Source organism: Athene cunicularia, assembly GCF_003259725.1.
Source record: "Athene cunicularia isolate RWA chromosome 4 unlocalized genomic scaffold, athCun1 chr4_part2, whole genome shotgun sequence".
Taxonomy (NCBI): Eukaryota; Metazoa; Chordata; class Aves; order Strigiformes; family Strigidae; genus Athene; species Athene cunicularia.
In genome coordinates, this window is record NW_020799099.1 from 35,630,189 (window position 1) to 35,650,829 (window position 20,641).

Sequence of the window (20,641 nt, forward strand, 5' to 3'; positions counted from 1 at the left end):
TAAATAGTGTTTATCATGTTCAGGAACTTTCACTTTCAGTGAATTTTCATTGGTGTGGTAAAGTCATTGAAAATGGATATTTTTTCCATGCTTTATTGAAAGTAAGAGAAGAGGACAATGCAAACAGTTTCATTGATGAGGTAAAAAATAACATTTCAGGTTACTGTGAAAGCCTTGGACCATCAAGAATAAAGCTAGTTGGTTTAAGATTCTGGAACAAATCAGTTGAAATCAGGAAATCTAAATTGGAAATCATGTAGAGGCTATTGGCACCATCTTGTCCAGCTTGTGCGGCTGCCAGACTCCTCAGATTTCTCTCCTCCCTTCAGTTCCATTGGCATGCAGTATAGCAGTGGAGCCTGAGACTCTCTTGTCTGGTGACTTGCTGGCTCCACCACTCTACATCAGACTTCTGAATAAAGAGAAAAAAAATGTATTTTGCATGTCATTTTTCATGGAAAAAATGTCCTTTTTTTGTACACTTTGTAAAGCTTGTGGGTAGCATGGTGAAGGTCGGAGGACAGCACTAACATAGTAGATTGCCAGGAGTTATGGTGCAGGAAATGTGAAAAGGCTACCTGCCCAGATAACTGTTAGAGCTCATCCTTGTTTCACATCTTCATAGCCCAGCACTTAGTTGTCATCAGCCTGTGTGCTAGGCAAAACTGCATTAAAAGTTTGACAGATATTTTAATGGGAGGGCAGCATAAAAAAGACTGACTTGAGCTGCTGTGGAGTTGCATTAGCTTAGCACACTGATTCTGTAGCCAAAGAGAAGGGAAGGTGCACACTCCAGAGAACTTGCATAAAAGAATTTAAAGCACAAAAAAGTTATGATATACGCAAAGACACTTATGTCAAGGCCAGGCTTAATTTTGCAGTCTCTGTGACATATGCAGAGAATGAAATAAGGTAAGTCTGTGAAAGAAAAGGGTGAGTTTAGACTCAGTGCTTGAATCATAAGTATTAATGCTGTAATTCACCACTATCTGGTCTTTAAGGTTTCTTAAGTACATGTTTTCTTGGTCTGTCTCAGGGTTTTTTTAACATTTTTTTTTCTGTCAGTAGCTAAAGGACAATGTACTGGCTTTGAAACACCTACCATGTATTGAAAACCAGAAATATTTTACAATACTTTAAATATAACCTGAATGACTATTAGTTTTAGAGATTCTTGTAAAGTTTTCATCTCATGTAAAAATACATGGTATACAATATGAGTTAATAAATTTGGGTAATAAAGAATTATTTAAGAGTTAACAAAAAATTGAAAGTAAAACTATAGAAAATGGGAAATATAATGTCTAGGCTTAAATTGCTATTTTGGCTAAGGTAGATTCTAAAGTCCTTCAAATTTATGATTCCAGAGAAAGAAATGAAAGTTGAAGGCCTAGTTGACCTTCAGATTTAATCTAATTATGCCCTTAAATACATGCTTCTTTGTATTGTTTTGCTTTTAAATATTGATATACATCCTGCTGACTTGTAATTAAATAGTGGCTGCTTAAAAAAATTCATACCTTTGTCTTATTCCAGAGAACATTGCTGATATTAAGATTGCATTGTTTATAAAATTAAGTTTTGATTAAGGACCAGTGGAAGGAAGCAGCATGAGTCCAGTCTGTAGTGGAGTTGCTCTATTATTCTCAGTCATTGTGTCAATTCTTTCTTTCCTTCTTGAGCACTTCTACTTGCTAAAGTCAGCTAAAAGGTTCCTGTTTACTTAAAGGAAGTTGAAGTGCAGCTAGAGTTGAACACGCTAGACATTTTTCTGCAGCCTTTCTTTCATCCGTCATGAAAGTAATTGTGTCAGTGACAACTAAACAAGAGACTATGTGCCAAGTAAACACCTGCATTTTCTCAGAAGCATCAAAATGGAAGACATTTGTATGAGGAGGCTCGTCATCTGGCTCACTTTAAACTTCTGAACTGGTAGTTTGAGAACTTCTGCTGAAGACAACTTCCTTTCCTGAAATTCTAAACCTCAATGATATTTAGGTTGTTTATTTAAAACGTTCTTCTATATATTGCAAAATAGCTTCAGTTACAGAATCAAACGCTTTTGCTGCTGTAATACACTTTTTTTGCCTAGCTCTTTATGGTAATTCTGCTACTGTCTTCCTAATACTGATTATAAAATGCTTCAGGGCAAACATTTGCAGCCTCTTAGCTACCTTGAGGTAACCAGAACAGTTTGGGGTAATTTGCTGGAAACATTATGACAAATAGTGCTGGTGGTTGCTTCACTAGTGGGTGAAGATTATCACTATGTTAGGGCAAATTTAAAGTTATTAAGATGGCTAGAGATTCGGTATGGTATCTATATCCACATTCACTTACAGACGTTAATGAAAAAATCTTTATCTAGCAGGTGAAGCTTGCAAACACCTTTCTCCCCACCCCCTGCTATTTGAAAACAGCCAGGAATGGGGAAAGAAGAGTTGTGAGGAGTTTGCTGGCCTTTGGAGCTTGTGCTAATGGGACATTGATTTCATATTTGCTTTTTCTTCACATCTATTCACTTGGAATAAACTTCTGTAGTACCTGTTATCTGCAACAGCAAGCACATTGCACCTGCCCTGTAGCTATGGTTCAGGTCTCCCTATCAAGAAGAGAAACCTTTACAGCTTCAGTTTGAGAGCCAGGCTCGGGTTGAGCTCTGTAAACAATTTTCTTTTACTGCATCAGACAGTAAAGAAAATCTTTACTGTTAACAAGACCGAGATCTCCCTGGTCTTGTTAAAAATCTGATGTTTGTTTTGGCCAGGTGGTGGTAAATGAGGTTTGGGAGAATGAGGACCATATGAGTACATAGATAGAGTTGGATCTAAAATACTGTTACAGGTTTATTATACAAAGTTATATAAGGAGGTAAATTTACTTTTCATTTCAAAAGATGAAATTGTTTGTTATTTATAAGAAGGTGGTAGGATTCCCCTTTTAAAAGGGAAATACACTGAGCAACAAGAATTTTAATCCATTTACCTACAATGAAATAATGACAAATCAAACAGTATTTTGGTGGTTCAATGCAGGTATAATTTTATGTTGCATCCTCTTTTACCTTATGCTGTTTAAAATGCTAACCTTTTAAATTGTGGCTCTTCTGTTACATTTGCATTATAAAAACAGGTCCAGCTCAAACTGAACCAACAAAAAGCCCTAAGTTTTGCAGTTTCTATTGAGCACCTGAACACTGGAAGGCTATGCATGATCTTTCCATGAAAGTGGCAATGGAAAACTTAGATTTGGATTGAGTATGCACTATTTAAACTAAATAAATAGCCTTTAAAAATAACAAAATAGCTTAGGTTTATTCTCTCTTGTGCTATACATGATCAAAAAAGTTTCTTGTTAAAGTGTGACAGTGCTTTATATTGCCTGTACACAAAACCTCCATGGTTATTATACAAAAAGAAAAGGCAAATGACAGTTGGTGTCAACACTAAACAGCTTAGGGCAAACTATTTTCTCAATACGTATGTAATTTAATTGAAATGCAATATTTCATGAATATTAGAAAGTGAGGCTTTATTAAAAATGGCAAGGAAAGTGAAAGCATGACTGTTTAGAGTAACAAGCAGCACAAATTTATTCATTCAATACATCACTGAATTATTTAAAACTCAGCTTAAGCACAAGGTCATGGAATAATTTTGGCAAGTACGCACTTTTGCATGATGCATTTCCATAATTCCACTGCATCTATAAAGTTAATCACAGCTTTGGCATGCAAGTCTGCTTCGTGTACTAAGCTGAGCCAGAAAAAGGCTCTGAATTAAAACCTAGGAACAAACCAAACTACTGACACTATAAATGATTTGTGATAGTTTAAAGCAGATGTGGGCTCCATAGTCCTAGCAATTCTTACAAATATTTCATTTACTAATATCCCATATTTACTTGTAATACATATTTCCAAGTGAAAACCTATCACTGGTCTGGAGACACATCAAGATTTATGTGTGTACACACACACATTTGGATGTTGTGAGTCTTCTTGAGGACGTATTCTTTCTGTAAGGAGTGAGAGCTGACAAAAGGTGTTTGGCCTACAGGGAAGAGAGTGGTTGAGCTATCCTGAAAAAAAACTCCATAGAAATTGAGTTGAGTTCATAAAATGAGAACTAGTATTCAGCTGTCTTGAGTCCAGACTGACTGCTAACAACTCCCTGCAGACTGCTAAACCAGACAGGCTTAATGCATGTAATTTTCAAAATTGCATTGTCATTTCTGGGCTCCAAGTAAGACAGAATGATATGTGTGAATTGCATAAGGCTTGTAGCTTCTTCCCAGGGTGTAGTTAAGATTCTAAGAAAAATCCAGGGTATTTGGAATTTTGCAATAGGGTTCGTGCATCCAGGATTTTGCATCCCATTTCCATATACCTCCATCAGCTAGTAAAGGTGTGAGTTTCAGTAAGTTTCAGTGGGCTCCCATAATCATGATCATGCAATAACAGCTTGAAGATAATCTGCTCTTTATTAATTCTGATATATGGCTAATCTATAATATCTGGTATAGCTGTTAAATGATTATTGCTAAACTTAGAAGATTATTGTTATTGCAGTCCTTACTAAATAATTTGTGTAGTTCTGGACTAGCTGCCCTGCAACTTAGTTGAGTACTGGTACCTCATGCATATTAACTGCAGGTACCCACTATCACTTGCAGAAGTAGCATAGAAATTGCCACTATGGAAACCTATAAGAATGAGATATGTTGGATACTGCAGTAGAATTGCCTTGATATGTGGCTCTGAGCGCTAGCCATAGAATCACCTAATAATACAAACAATAATCTAAACACAGTGATATCCTTCTCCTCTTTCCCTGTTTTGAAAGAACTTCATTCCAGGTGGGAATTGCAGGACTTATTCAGTGTTTCCCCCACACTGTCTTCACACACACACAGAGGAAGCTACGCATCATCCAGACTTTCAAACAAGAACACGGTTTTCATCTGAAGGCTTGCTGGACCTAATTTTCATTTTGGATAATTTTCTCAATTTATGTATTGTGCAGCTCCGTTTTTTCCAAATTAGTTTTGAAATAGATGTAATTTATCTCAATATGCTCTCAGACCAAGGCATAAGTGACATGAAAGATACAGCATCTGTATTTTGAATACATGCAGTACGCTGAATATATTTTTTTTCAGTACCTTTTATCTTCTTGTTTAGGTGTTTTTAAAGAAGAACGCAATATTTAAAGCAACAATTTTCAAAGAGTATCCTGGTTCTATACACGTTGTTTATAGTTTGGTTAAATTCCAAAGAATTCTCAGTCTTATTTTTTCAAAATGTAGAGATTTTAATCTTGGTGCCCTGTTCTGCTCATAAAGTGGGTCTATATGTAACAATCAGTGAATTTCTGCTGAGCTGATGCGTATAGATGTTACCCAATCACGATGCTGCCTTTAAGAGAAATTGCTTTATAAATTGTTTTGGACCTCTCTGATTAATAACAAAAATCAATAAGATTTTTATTATGTTGTGTTTGTAGATACTGAAAACTGTATTATAAGTCACAAGTGTGTTAATAGTTATAAATTGCCATAAATCAAATCTTGAAAGAATTAACATCTTTAGAAATTGCTGAAAGTTTCCTTGTGTTGTTAAATCTGAAAATAGTTTTCTTACTGGAGAAGCAATCAGGAAAAATACTAGAAGGTTAAGATGATTTTTAAAGTATTTATTGCGAATAATCAGCAGTCATTTCTTCCACATATTTTCATGTGCTGAACAATGTCACTCAAGAAAATAGACACCTAAGAGAATAACTGTAAGTGTTTGTCCTGGTTTCAGCTGGGATAAAGTTAATTTTCTTTTGGTAGTTGGTACACTGTTTTGGATTTAGTGTGGGAATAATGCTGATAACACACTGATGGTTTAGTTGTTGCTAAGTAATGCTTATCCTAAATTAAGAATTTTTCAGTTTCCCATGCCCTGCCAGCGAGCAGATACACAAGAAGCTGGGAGGGAGCACAGCCAGGACAGCTGACCTGAGCTAGCCAGAGGGATATTCTGTACCACAGAACATCATGCCCAGTGTATAAACTGGGGGGAGTTTTCTGGGGGGATCACTGCTCATGCTTCTGTCAGAGGGTGGTGAGCCATTGCATTGTGCCTCACTTGTTTGGTTTTTTTTCTCTAGTTTTATTTATCTCTTCTTGTTATATCCCTTATTATTATCAGTTATTATATTTCATCTTAACTTAGTTATTAAACTGCTCTTATCTCAACCCACAAGTTTTACCTTTTTTTCTCAATTGTCCTCCTCATCTCGCTCCATGGGGAGAAGTGAGCGAGCAGCTTCGTGGTGCTTAAGTTGCCGGCTGAGCCTAAACCACAGCAGTTTTCTATGTGCGAACTTCATTATATAATTTCATATCACTGTACATTTTCCATGTATTCAAAACTGAAATAGAGATTGCTTGAGTACAGTTAAAAGAATTTGTCATTTTCTTTAGTGAATTTTTCTGCAAAAACACCCTTGTCATATTCATCAGTTTCTAACTGCAATCCTATACAGGACAAGTTGTAAAATGACTTATAACCTCACAGATGACTATATTTGTGTAAGCAGAGAAAATACATCTCAACCATTTAAAAGTCTTTCTTTAATATTTTAAGGATTATGTGTTACCAGTTTGTCCATGAATTACGTATTCAGTGTCAGAGACCTATTTTCACAAGTCAGTGGCTGTATTAGACCCTGCTGCAGACAGAGTTCCCACAAGGAGATGTGTCTTGGATGTCAGTAGTCTGAGAGGTAAGGTCAATTTACTCTTAAGTCTTGAAAAAATTATGCTTGAAGAACATATTTTATCACTGAATCAGGATTGGATTTGGTGGTGTTGCTGTACCCACCTTAGACTTCTGCTGTCGGGTTGGTGCAGGAATGCACTTTACAGGAAGAACTCCCAGTCATCCCAGTTATTGTGCTTTGGCCTCTGTAAAGCAGCAGGTAATGCTTGTGGCCACATCAGTGTATGAACAGGTAGGGTTTTTTTGGGAAAAGAAAAAAAAATTGCATTTTTAGTTTCTAATTTTAACATGTAGAAGAACTGAGATAAACAACCTATACGATTGAAACCAGATATTGACAGTCCAAAGAGTATCATTGGGAAACTGAGCATTAGCACAGTTTTCACTAGGAATCAATTCTGTCTTAAAAATGTCAAAAGTGCAACTGTGTCTGTCAAGTCTTTGAAACAGTTAAATGGAGGTGACCTTCTTCCTACATCTGTGATCAGCTTATTGGGGATGATAGCTAAGAACTTTATGTATACAGTTTCACATTACAATAATAATCTTCGGTAAGATAATATCCATGTAATTATTTTCTTTCTCTCCCCATCAATCTAATCAAAATATCAGCACTTCTAAAATGCTTGGCATTGTTGTTTTAAGTACCATGGTCACAATAATTAATCCATTTATTATATCATCTCTTACTCGTTTAAGTCACATGAATAATAATTACAGAAATCAAAATTGTTTTTAAAAAATGACTATATAAAAATCCACTTAACACTGCAAGAGAAAGCTCACTAAATTTCTGTAGAACATAAAATGGGTCAGTCTTTAACTGCATTACATTATGTGCCTTATTTTTTTGGCATTTAAAACTACTGATTTGGAGCTTTATGAGAGGACAGCAAACATCTTCTGTTTACCTTCAGCCTAATAGTTTGTTGTTGACTTTCTGTATTCATTTAGCTGTAAGTACAAAGAAACTGTCACTCTGATGTGACATTTTGACTCCAGATGTTAGAAAAACAGCAAATTATGCCTGCCAAACATGCAGAGTCTTTTCAGTCACAAACTATGCATTGTCTTAAGACAGACTCTTTTAACTGTATTGGTTCCAATGGGAAATCTCACTTCAAAGACAGATGTATAAGAATCTACTATATAAATCATGGATTATCTGATTTTATTGCCCTTTTTACTCATGAGTCTTGCAAGCCAGAGAGTTCACAGGAAAGGGACCAAGAAAAGATCTAAAAAGATTATATCGTTTTTCTAAATTACTCTTTGGTTGCACTTATGGGAATATGTCCTATTCTTAAGCAACTGACTTGATGTCATTCTCTGAAGATTCTGCTAAAATGGTTCTTGTGTGACATAACAGATAATAGTGTTGGGGTTTTGAGATGCCTGTTCTTCTCACCTATAATTTAAGTAGTCTTAGGAGGAGCACGAACTACCCTATTTTTGTATTTAGTGAAAGCCTCTCTTTAAAGGTGAGTCACAAACAGCCTAGCTACTCTGTCTCAGATCATATCCCCAGTGATTTATGCATGCATCTTCATAACAATAATTCCCACTGAAGCAATTAACCCAGATAACCATCCTTCAGAATCAGTGCTGTGTTCTGTTGGCTCCATTTATCTCCTTTTCCAGACTCTGCAGATCCTTAGAGAAGAGTAAGAGAAAAAAGAATATTAAGGCTAGACTCAGAGGAGAAATCATCATTGTCCTTCAGAAACAAACCTTGGGTGAAAAGGATAGTACCAACTTTTCTATTAATGTTTCTACAGAGCTGTTCCACCTATGCCCAGGTACTGGTCATCTGAGAGGGCTATTGATCTCACAGCTCCGAAAAAAAATGTCACTACTTTGAAGAGGATATAACACTGAGGCAAAGGCCATAGGCGACGTTGATCTCAGACTCCTGGAAAATCCATTCCTTTGGGAATGTATCTTGCTGACTCCTTGGCCACAGGAGTGAAGTATTTCCCCAGAAGGGTCATGTCTCTTCATACACCTTTACAGGAAGAGAAAATCTGAGCTTTGCACACAGAGCTGCTATTCCCACAGGTAATGACCAAGTGGTACTTAGGGAATACTGGTAACTACAAGGGGGGACAGAGATGCCCTCAGCACCACTGCTAATGAATGATGGACAGGATCATGGGCTTTACTGCCTCATCTGAAGAGCGTTCCTGTAAAAAACTGTAAGCAGCATGTTCAGAACAGACCAAAGATGTGATTTCAGCATATCAAATGCAATACGATTCTCAAGCTGTCCACATTTTAAATATGACATCTATGGTGTGAATGCTGCTATATTTAATTCTGCAACAAAATCCTACACATTAGTGAAAACAAGCAATTGATTTTATAGTCTTGTGCCAACACAGAGTTGTTTCTCTGTGTAGGTTTGTTGTACTCTGAAAAGAAGAAAAACTGCTCATCTTGAATGCCTCTCCAGACATTCTGAAGCTGCAGATATTTCTGTGAGATAAAATTGAAACAAAACAGGTTTAAAGGGTGGTCTTGCTTGTTAAAATGTTATGGAAGATTAAGCTGTGAAAATACTTCCTGTGACCTTGCTTTATGAATAAAACACTGCTTGTTCCACTGGTGGGTGAAATTAGAAAATGCAGAAGGAAGGAAAATGACAGCTATCAGTTCTTATGAAGGTATGTCCCCATTGCAAACTCTGGGACAAATTGTAACCCATGTTATCCAGATGAAGACCATTTCAATTCTAATGACCAATATGAATATACAAATATTCTAAATAAAAATCTTCCCACTACAGTAAAGGACATATTTACTTTGGAGATTAGCATACATCCCAGTTTTTAAAACTCCTTTTCATTCTTTGTACCTTGAAGGCCTTACACCGTTGTCTTTTGCTTACCATTTGTTTTAAAAATAGACTGTTTTCTCCACTAGCGTGTCAGTGACACTGCTTCAGTCAGCAAGATTTCCGATTCCTGTTAGTGATCTGTTTCCTTCCCTAGAGATATATGGCCTCCTTGGCACTGCTAGTCTCTGTTCGTGGCTCCCCATTAGGCACTGTGTTGTGCTACCACTAGACCACATTTCTAGTTGGCATGTGCTCATTTTACTGTCCATCATATGGATTTTATGTCATTAGAATGTATTAGTGCTCTTAATATCTTCGCCCTTCTAAATAGCTCAACTGGTGTATTGTTCTGTGAATGTGTTTACAACTTGCTTCCTTGATGGGAGTTGGATACTCTCAAGAGCCAAATGAAAAGAAAATGTGTTTAAATGCTGTGGGCACCCCAGTGGCTGCTGCAATACAGTGAAGAAATGTAAGGAAATGCAGTTAACAATGGCTTAATTTTACATGCAGTTTACATATCTAGCTTTTTTTTTTTTTTTTTTTTTTTTTTTTTTTTTTTTTTTTTTTTTTTTTTTATGGTGAACGAAGGTGACTATATCTTTATTTTAAGTGGAAATGTTGAACAGATGTATTACAGGCTCATCATATGATTACTAATAACCCTGATTTATAATTGATTTTAAAGTGACAAGTACTTTTTAATGGCTATTGTGCTACACACAAAATTAAGACAAGTCCTGGAGAAATAAACTCTATTTGTAATGTTACATGAACAATCATCACAAACCAAGAAACCGCAAACTTCCACAAAACACCTAGATCTTCTTACTCTCCTATGTGCAAAAATCAGAGAAGAATAATGAAAAGATGTTTCTTCTCAAACAATCTGTCTACTTCTCTATGTTTAAAATAATATTTTACCAGACACTATGCTTCTTGGAATGTTAAAAATATCTAAGGGTTTCTATGTCTCTGGCACTTAAGTATTTGTACTTTGTTAAAAAACTTTATAGAGCTCCAAGCCCAACATTTTTATTATAGCTAAAGTAAAGATCTGCAGAATCTGGGGGTTAAAGTTAACTGACCTTCTGACTAGAATTTTTTTTCATTTCTTTCCTTTGTTAGAAAGGAAAATGGTTGCAAATAACTAGAAGATTCATCTGTAAGCTTGGATCATTTGTTCAGGGCATTATAAATTTATGCTGCCTAATGTACTGTAGATCAGTCAGCAAGATATTTGGGTATATTGTCTATATCAATAATGGTGCCATCCTATGTGGCATCTAAAAGACGTCTGATACACTTCCCGTAGGAATTCAAGGAAAAGGACTATTGGCATTTTTTTTTTTTTTTTTTTTTTTTTTGAAAATAGTACTTGAAGATGTTTTAAAAGTGTGAAAGTAGAATAATTTTTTTTTAATTTAGTTTCTTTATAAATTTAGATAATTTGTGGAATTACACAAATGACAACACTGAATTTGTGAAAAACTACTTCTTCAACAACTTTCAACGTTTTGTGTCTCACAAATATGACTGTAACTGGAGACCCTCTAAGGAAGATTCAAGTGACTTTGACAGTGAACTAAATCCTGAGGTGTTTCAGGCCAAATGTTACACAACCATGGCAGGGATTGAGCAATTCTTAATTTAGATCCATCTCATAATGAGTAGCTAAAAGCTCCGTTGCCCCAGTATGTCCTCAAATGTGAAACTTCGGAGTAAGAAATTAATTTAGAACTATATAGAAGTCAACTTTACTGGTAAAGTCTTCTCAATCCTTCCTTCCTTTCCCTTCCCACACATGAAGGTTTGAAAGGAGAGCACGGCGTTGTTTTGTCTTTCAAAGATTTTAACAGATTAACAGAAAGATACTCATACAGAGGCCAGAAAATTTCTTGCAGGTGCTGAGGCATGGATACAATATATCCTGGGTTTTTCATTAGGGCTTTTCCTCAAATTTCATACTTTCATCTAGAAATTATGTTTCCAAATAATTATGGTTGCATCATTTGCAGGAATAAGAAAAAGTTATAAATCTCCATTGTAATTTTAGGATTTTTTACCAGAAATCACATCTTGGTCACATGAAGATAGAGGCAAATATGTTATCAGTTATGAAGTAAATTATCAAAAGAATTGAAATAGAGAATTTCTTAAAGAAGGCGCATCAGCAGACTGAAAATTAAATTGTACTTCTCACTGAATTTTGGAAAGAATTTTGCATATAGAATAATTAATTTAGAATATATTAATAACTTGAATCTTTCAATATCTTAACATTATTTTATATCATGAAATGAAAATCTCAGGGGAAAAGAAAAAGGATCTGACCCCTACTGAGATAAGACCTTGATCTTGAGAATGATCTTGATCTCGAGAATGTGCTTGAGGCATCCATCAGTTTCAGTCTTGCAGTTGGCTGAAGTCAACAGTGTTCTCTTTCCTTGAATAAATCCACTGGATTGACTGAATTCATGGAACACTGAGTCAGAAGGAACTGTTTTTCTTGCCCCAAAATGAAAGTGTAGAAACTTGGTAAGGTATTTTCCACCTAATACAAGAAGAGTAAAATAACCTAACTGTGTGTCTTAAATACTTAGTTGAAACTGGTATGAATCATAGTTGTTTGAATTGGCTGACACTCACGAACAGCAATTTCTTTTCCCTCCAGAACCACTTAGTAAGACAATATCCCTGCGTGTTCACAAGCTTTATGGAGTAAGAATAGTGTGTTAATGATTTAATTTTTATTTATTTTATCTGGAACCAACTGAGAATTTATGGCTTGCTTTGTATTTTTCATTAGCTGAAAATGTATGCATCCTTTTTATACACTTGTACTGTGAGAAGCAGGAGAAACAAAGCGGTAGGTAAGGCCCTTGTTTGATATATGGCTGTAGAACACTGTATTCCTATTTAATTCTAGCACTTGATAAATATTGTAATGGCTATTACTCATTAAAAAATATAATATTACAGGAAAAATTACTTTGATTAGCAGTTTTTAATAATACATTTGTAAATACGGATTTTTTACAGTATCACTTAAATTCTTTTGAATTATCCAAAAGGCTTCAGGCTCTGTTGTGGAATTATCTAAAATTAAAAGTTTATAAAGTTTTCAACTTACAAAGATATTAAAATGTTAAAATGTTTTCTTCTCCATTTGTGTCTCCATTTCTGAATGAAACTGATATTTTTATGTCATACACACACTATTCTAGTTCCTAAATGATCATTAACTTTCTACAGGAATGTTTTTGAAGTTAGAGCTGTCAACTATAAGCTCTCTTAGCAGCAATTAAAACTACCTATTTGTTCTAGGATATATAAAATGCAATAAAATTCACATAGCTGTGCTTAGTGGGATACCCTGTAAGAAAATAGATATGACTGAGAAGAGCAACAGATTTCTGTTGTGATGTTTGACCAGTTGGAACTCTCTGTTCTTCTCCAAGAAATTTCACTCTGCAGCAAATACGAAACAATACCATTAAACAGTAGAAGCTGGGAAGAGGAACTGGATGCTGTTTTGAGAGCACTTCTTGAGCTAGGAGAAAGAAAGGTACCACTAGATAGAAGAGGCAGTGTTAAACACTGATAAAAGATGGTGCCATGTGTTTTCATGCCTCAGCATACAGGGGGTTTTAGAATGATTTAAAAAAAACCCAAAAAAAAACAAACAACCCCACAAAAAACAAACAAACAAAAAAACCCAAAAAATCGTTTTCATTTCTTTATTACCAGATAAATTAAAAAAGCAGTCATAAACTCAGCTGTATTGTCATTTCAGCTTTGTGCAAGGGAGAGCTGCGAACATGAGGTGGTTACCATTCTCAGTGGAAGAGGAGTCAAGTGGGAACTGGAGTATCAACACTCCCAGGCTCTTCCTGCATTTGCTTCCCCACATGGCACTGAAGTACTGGCTGAGTGCCATAAAAATTTGTCTTGCTAACATCTGTTTTGGGAAGGAAGCCATGAGGTAGGAGGAAAAAAAAAAAAACTCAGGATAATTTGCTGCTTCCTGCCTTCAACAGGATTGTACCCCTGTGGAAGAAGATAAATTGGGGTGCTAAATTCTGTCTTTTACAAGCTTCAAAGGGCAGAGTCTGTATCATACCCATTTAAAATATAGATTATAATCTCTTAATCTGAAAGCAGAAAGCCTGTTTAACATAATATGCCAACCAGAGATACCACAGGGAACCCATCAAAAGACTTCATGGGAAGGCAAAGAGAAATTAATTTGCCTCAGTGGCTAGTGCTCAAAATGATAAATCCAAAAGAGAAAAACACAGAAAAAAAAGAATTTGTGAGGCTTCAAAATCAAAAGAAAAGAAAACTGGAAATAGCGTGAGGCTGCCTAAGGCAACAATTAAAAACAATCAAACAGAAAATATTCATGGAGAGGTGAAGTATAACTCCAATTTACTGAGACAAATAGTTAAATTAATCTAATTGCTGAGGTAAACATTGGAATACCATCTATATTTTGACAAACCTTTGATATTTTACTTTTAAATAAACTTTTCTAAGCACAGAAGAGGGCATAAGTCATGTGTGATATGTATTACATCACTACTCAGAACACTATTGTAAAATCTTATAAGACTTCAAGATCAAAATCAATAACAGAAAATACCAGTGAGAGGATGAAATAGAGACAATAGTGAAGTACACATGTTTACTAAGTAAAAGTATCTTTCTTAAGCCTTTGTGTAATTTGAAGATCTGAACTACTCTAGTATAGATAACTTGTGATTTCTTACCTTGTAATCTGTATACTTCAGTTGTTACTAAACATAGAAAAAAAAAAAAAAATGATCAGTAGAGCTGTGAAGGAAATTATTTGCCTGTCTCACTGTCCTGGTTTCAGCTGGGATAGAGTTAATGTTCTTACTCATAGCTGGTACAGTGCTGTGTTTTGGATTTAGTATGAGAATAACCTTGATAACATACTGATGTTTTCAGTTGTTGCTGAGTAGTGCTTATAGTAAGTTAAGGACTTTACAGCTTCTCATACCCTGATGGCAAGGTGGCTAGAGGGTCACAGGAAGCTGGGAGGAGACACAGCCAGGACAGCTGACCCAAACTGACCAAAGGAATATTCCATTCCATATGACATCATGTCCAGTATATAAACTGCAGGGAAAACTGGCCAGGGACTGCTGCTTGGGAACTGACTGAGCATCAGTTGGTGAGTGGTGATCAATGGCATCATGCAGAATTAGTTTTGTGTATTAGAATTAATAAAAACAATTTTTTTCCTTCTTTTTCTGTTTCTTTTTTTTTTTTTTTTTTTCCTGATTCTCCCCACCATCCCAGTAGGTGCAGGGAATGAGCGAGTGGCTGTGTGATGCTTAGTTGACAGCTGGGGTTAAACCACAATACACACTAACTTTCCTGTGCTTTAAAACTGTTGCCATTCTGTACCAAAGAAGAAACAAAGCCTTTTCAATTTCATCATTCAAAAGTAGATAGCTATTGCCTTTAGAATTTGGACATTCTGGGCTGTGGGACACCTGATTTTGGATCTTGTTAAAGACAGCTGAAGATTGGAACAGCTACTCTGTAACAGGTGAAACATACTTCCAATATTAATCCAGGTGCTCAGCATCTGAAAGAAAGCTTCATAAAGTCAGTCTTGTCCTCTCTTTCCCAGGAAACACTCAGCTGACCAAAAATGACCCTGTCCTGCAGACACAAAATGTTGTCACCAAGCATTAAGTCAACATGTATCAGACAATCTACAGTAACTACTAGTGGGGTGCTATTAGATGGTGGTAAATGTAAGGTATTTCAAGTTAACACAACTTTTTCTCATTAGCCAAATATTTTTTCTAATGGAAAAAAAAAAACCAAAACAAACCTGAGTTTACCAGGGAATTTACTTCTAGTTCCAGATATCAGTTTAAAACTTAAAATCTTAGAACTCTTTAACATGTGAAAATTGTCAGCTGTTTCAAAAAGACCCTAATGAATGGCAGCATAACCAAAAGTGTGCACAAAGTAAAAGTGAAGATAACAGCTGGCTTTTTTAAAAAGTGAGTAAAATAGGGAATGCTTCTTTACAAAACAAATTGGCAAATTCCTTTTAAATGCTACACTCCAGTGAAAGCATAATTTCATCCTCACTTTAATTAGGCTAATCAAGATAATGGGTAATTAATTCCTTAGAACTGGATGGTACATTGGAGAAAAGTGGGTAGAATTTTTCAGTGACTGTTTCCTATTCAAACAGTAAGAATGTTAGGTCTAGTTTTAGGTCTCTAGGACAAAAGAAGTCCCCGACCAGCCCCACCGTACACAATGCAGCCCTTGATCTCCCAATTATATTTGCAAAGGTAAAGTTTCACTGAAGTTAATGATTCTACATAAAGGTGCATTTCCCTGTATCTGTAAACTGAGTTTCTCCAGTTCCGATCCATTTAAATTCACCAATCCATTTAAATTCAGATTTTGTGTTGCTCCTACTATTATTCCCCCTCCTTTGTTTTTAAAGAGTTTTAGAAAAAGTTACAGTTCAAAATGCTTCTAGTCAAATCCAATAGTGACATTTTGAACTCCAAAATTTTCCTTGTAGAAAATATGATAAAACCAATACTATGGAATAAAGCTAATGCTTCATCTAAAATAAAATATTTGGAAATCACTTTCTTCTGAATACAATACAGGACAAACAGATGTACTCTGAAAGAAAGCATCTATATTTCCATTTTCCTAGAGAATATTTAGCATATCTATTCCATTCCTAGTATCTGCCAAGCCATGAGTCTGTATGTCATGATGTGAGATTGCATACCTTGTCAGATAAATACAGATCCTGCAGCTCAAAGCTCATTGGAAAGCTCAACCTCTTTGCAGAACAATCAATGACACAGGGATATTGCCTGTGTGAATATAATTGTGTGATTAAGTCTTAAAATATTTTTCCGCTTCTGTAAAACATGATTACTTAAAATGCATCTAAAAAAGGATGCAGGTAGAGGGGAATAAAAGGGAAAAAAAAATCTTTGTGTGGTCTTTCAAAATAATCATAAAGAACAGCTGAAGCAAGTATGAGATGCTGCTCATATTGCACAGATGTTTTTCCTTTGAAAACAAACAGTACTGTGTGGATTTCAGTCATAAGCAGATTGAAAGTCCAGCTTTAACTTTCTTCAGGAACATGTAAAATAGTATTGTTAGCCAACTCAGAATATAACTTTATTTTTTTTTAAAAATATTTTGAATCGTGTATGTTAACATTAAAAAGTTAGTTTATATTATATTGCAATTTACAACTTTTTTTAGAAAACTTGCAGCATTTGTAGTCCTGTCCATCGTGCTAAAAAATTTAGCTTTATGTCCATTCTTTTTTCATTCTTGCATTTCAAATATTTATGGGGGCATGTTGTTGGAACTGTGAAAATATCCAACACAGTTTTTGGACAATGCCCTTAATAACATGCTTTAACTTTTGGTCAGCCCCGAATTGGTCAGGTAGTTGGACTAGATGATTGCTGTAGGTCCCACCCAACTGAAATAATCTTCCATTCTAATAGATGTCCGGGGATAAGGAAATGGCAACCTGTTGAAAAAAAGTTTGTGGAAGATTAATATCAGTGTCTCTGTATTATTTCCTACTTATTAATGTGACATTTTACCTACAAGGTCAAACCTAAAAGTTGAAACTGTTACATCTGAGGAAAGTAAGCTCTTAGAGAGGCACTTAGGCTTTTTGTGGCAGCAGGTCTTCACATACTTTAAGGTCTCAGGTTTTCTCTTTTTCCAACCCTGGCCTGTGAACACCTTCTTTCAACCCTGGCTGAGCTGGCACATTATTTTGTGTGGCCAGTCATGGACATGCTCTAATTTTAAAACAGGGTAGAGAAAATGGGCATTTTTCAGCCAGGCTGGCTCACCAGTCCCATTCACATTGCTGTGTCAGTGCAGTGAAGATACGGTGGAATATGAAAAAGGAGTGCCTTGTCTCAGCAAATAGCTTGGAACTGCCCCAAAAAAGTGTGCATTGAATTACGGCCCTGAGGCTGTGGTGAAAGACTGCAGAGCCAGCACACCCAGGTTTTCCTGCCATCATGGTGACCTTGGACATCCCCAGGCTTGCGTGCTTGGTTTCCTTCTGAAAAGGCAGGCTGAATGATAAGGACAAGGGGACAACAGGTCAGTGCTGTCCCACCCTACCTCCCAGGATGCTTCTGAACCTGCAGCTGTGAAATGCTCCCATTTTCTGCCATTTACACATACCCTGTAGACCAAGTAGTCCACAGTCATAGAGGAAATCTATGATAGAAATGGGAATGGATTGTAGGTTTTTCAGGTGAATAGTTTGTAACTGGTTGAGAAATTCTTTGGCAGAAGGGAACATGTAGAGGCTGCAGAGGCAATATAGCCAGCTTTACATCATTGCCCAAGCCCATAGCTATGCTCTGAAAATCCCTGGCTGCCTGACTAATTCCTCTCAGAGCAATCAGAATACTCTAAATTGCTTTTTAGGAGCAGACTGACTCTTGATAGTCTGAGATTCAGGGTTTAATCTCTCAGTATGTTTTGTTGTACTTAAAAGTCCCCGGATAGTCAACCTATTTTTTCTGTCTCACAGGCTTATTCTTTATTTCTAAGAACTTTTCTTTCCATAATTTCCTGTGTTTCACTTTTTTCCTGTATGCATTTATCTGTACTCATTTTTTCTTTTTTGCATCTGCATGGTGTGGCTGTTACTTGTTATATGCATTAGTACACATAGAAGTCCTTAACCTGTAGTATTAATAACATGTAAACAAGCAGCAGGTGTAATTCCTGTCTGAAATTTAACTTTTTTTTTTTTTTAAATAAAGTACGCAGGTCTGTGTTCAACAGTAGTCTTCTCAGGCTCATTTTTGTGAGTGATTTTATGGGGGAAAGTTTTTATTGAAACTTTTTTTCATATTTGTGCATAGCTCTGACAATCACTCATAATTATTTAAATAAATCTTCAAATGCAGTCCTCCCCTGTGTAAAAAAACCTTTTTTCAGCAATTCTCTGCTAAACCACTATGTATATATGTATTATATATACATAAATAAGCTGGTAGTCTTAATAAGTAGATTTAATGAAAGAATATAAATGCCATATGAGATCATAAATTGATCTGAAAGGACTGCTGGCAGCCTACTGTTAAACTATATTAGGTTTGTCTCCATTAGATCAAAATGCAGGAGGCTGGATCTGTGTCTGAATGTCAGATTCCCATTCAGTAGCACAGACACAAAGTCTGTATGAGTAAACATGCCTATCAAAGATGAGATTATTAAACTAACAATAACAACAAAAAAGGAGCAGCATAAAAATGTTCTCTCCTAATTGCATTTAATGTCAAATCATCATGGCATTAATGGTGCTGATTATATCAGTGACATCCTGCTCTGTGTTGTTATGCTCTTCCATATCTTGCTGAGTAATGGTTAAAATACCATCATAGATCATAGTCCTCAAAAGGACTTTTCTTTATTAAAACTAGGACAAAATACAGTTTTTACTCTTGTCAAGGTCCGTGTCAGCTCCAGTATGTAGATTATCCTCTGTCACAATCTGCCCTCTCCATTTATCTTTCTAGTGAGTAGAGACTTAGTCTGACATAAACCAGAACAATTTTCAAAAGTTAACAATCTGTTTTGTTTAATTTCCCCTATGTATAATTCTTAGAAATAAGTCCAAAACATTTTACATGGAATAAAATGTAATTATTGTAGTAAGGCAGATGGGATGAACGAGGAGCTTAGGGAAGAGATGTCTGGGAGAGGAATTGGAGAAAAGAAAAGAAGGGATGGGATTCTGATTGCAGAACAGTGAGAAAGATTTTAAAAATTGGAATTTATGTATTCACCATTCACCCTCTTAATAACAGCATGTTGGTTTGGACATAGGTTTTGTACAGTAGAGTAGTGAAGAAAGGATGATTTCCCTGATGGCAACAGCTGGTAATTGTTCCTAGATGATGGGATGTGCTGCAGTTTCTGCTACACTAACAACTTAAAGCAACTATATTGCATCCAGTCTTTCTGCTTTTTTTAATTGCCATTTATGATGCTAGGCATAATTAACACCATTTTCAATCTCGTTTGCCTAACTTATTAAAACTTTTTCTTCCCCTTCAATTGTGTTGGTTTTTTTTTTTCTATTACTTTTTCTTTTAAACTAAGTTCTCTTCCTTTAGCATCTTTATGTCTGCCTTTCTTGATGCACTTGGAGCATATGCTTCCATTCTGTTTTCTTTCCTACAGTCACTTTTTCTTTCTGAGCCTAACTTCTACTGAAACAGAGTAATTTTCAGACAATTTCAAGCTTGCCTCAATTTGTGCATGCACTTTTTTCCTTTTATAAACCTGTATCTATGCAAATCAAGTATTTAGGTGCTACGGACTAGGTTCATACAAAGGACAATGACAGTGAAACACTCTGCATTATAAAATTTAATTTTAGGTGTCCAACTGTTTTCTAAAATTTATGTTTGGTGCCCTTACTCCTCTATCCACTACACAGAAAACTTCAGTAGAGTTCACAGAAGTCAGGCGAGTCTTTGAAGACAATCATGAAGAGGACACAGCAAAACACTCTAAAGACAAGATTCATTCTTGAGCATGCAGAGCTGCTTATCCCACTTTGGAAATCATCACTGTGAAATTCCTTTGTCCTAATACAAGGATTTTTTTTTCTTTCTTCTTGGCAATAAACCAACCAAACAAAAAAAAAATCTCCCCGCTTGAGCATTCCCTTGAGATTGATTTCAAATGGATGCTTAAATTCTGGCTTTCCAGAAGAGAGGGGAGAGTGTAGGAGGAGATTGGGATTCAAGACATTAAATGTACTCTCTGCATGCTTAATGGTTCATACTCTAGTTGAAGGTAACTTAGTTTTCCAATCTTGTTGAGACTTAGCAATGAGGAGGTTATCAAGCTGCTCAGAGGAATTGGCAGTATAAAGCTGTATTATCCATATGACCAGTGCCAAAAAGGCATGCATCATATGGATTTGCCTAGCTGAAACTTAGATA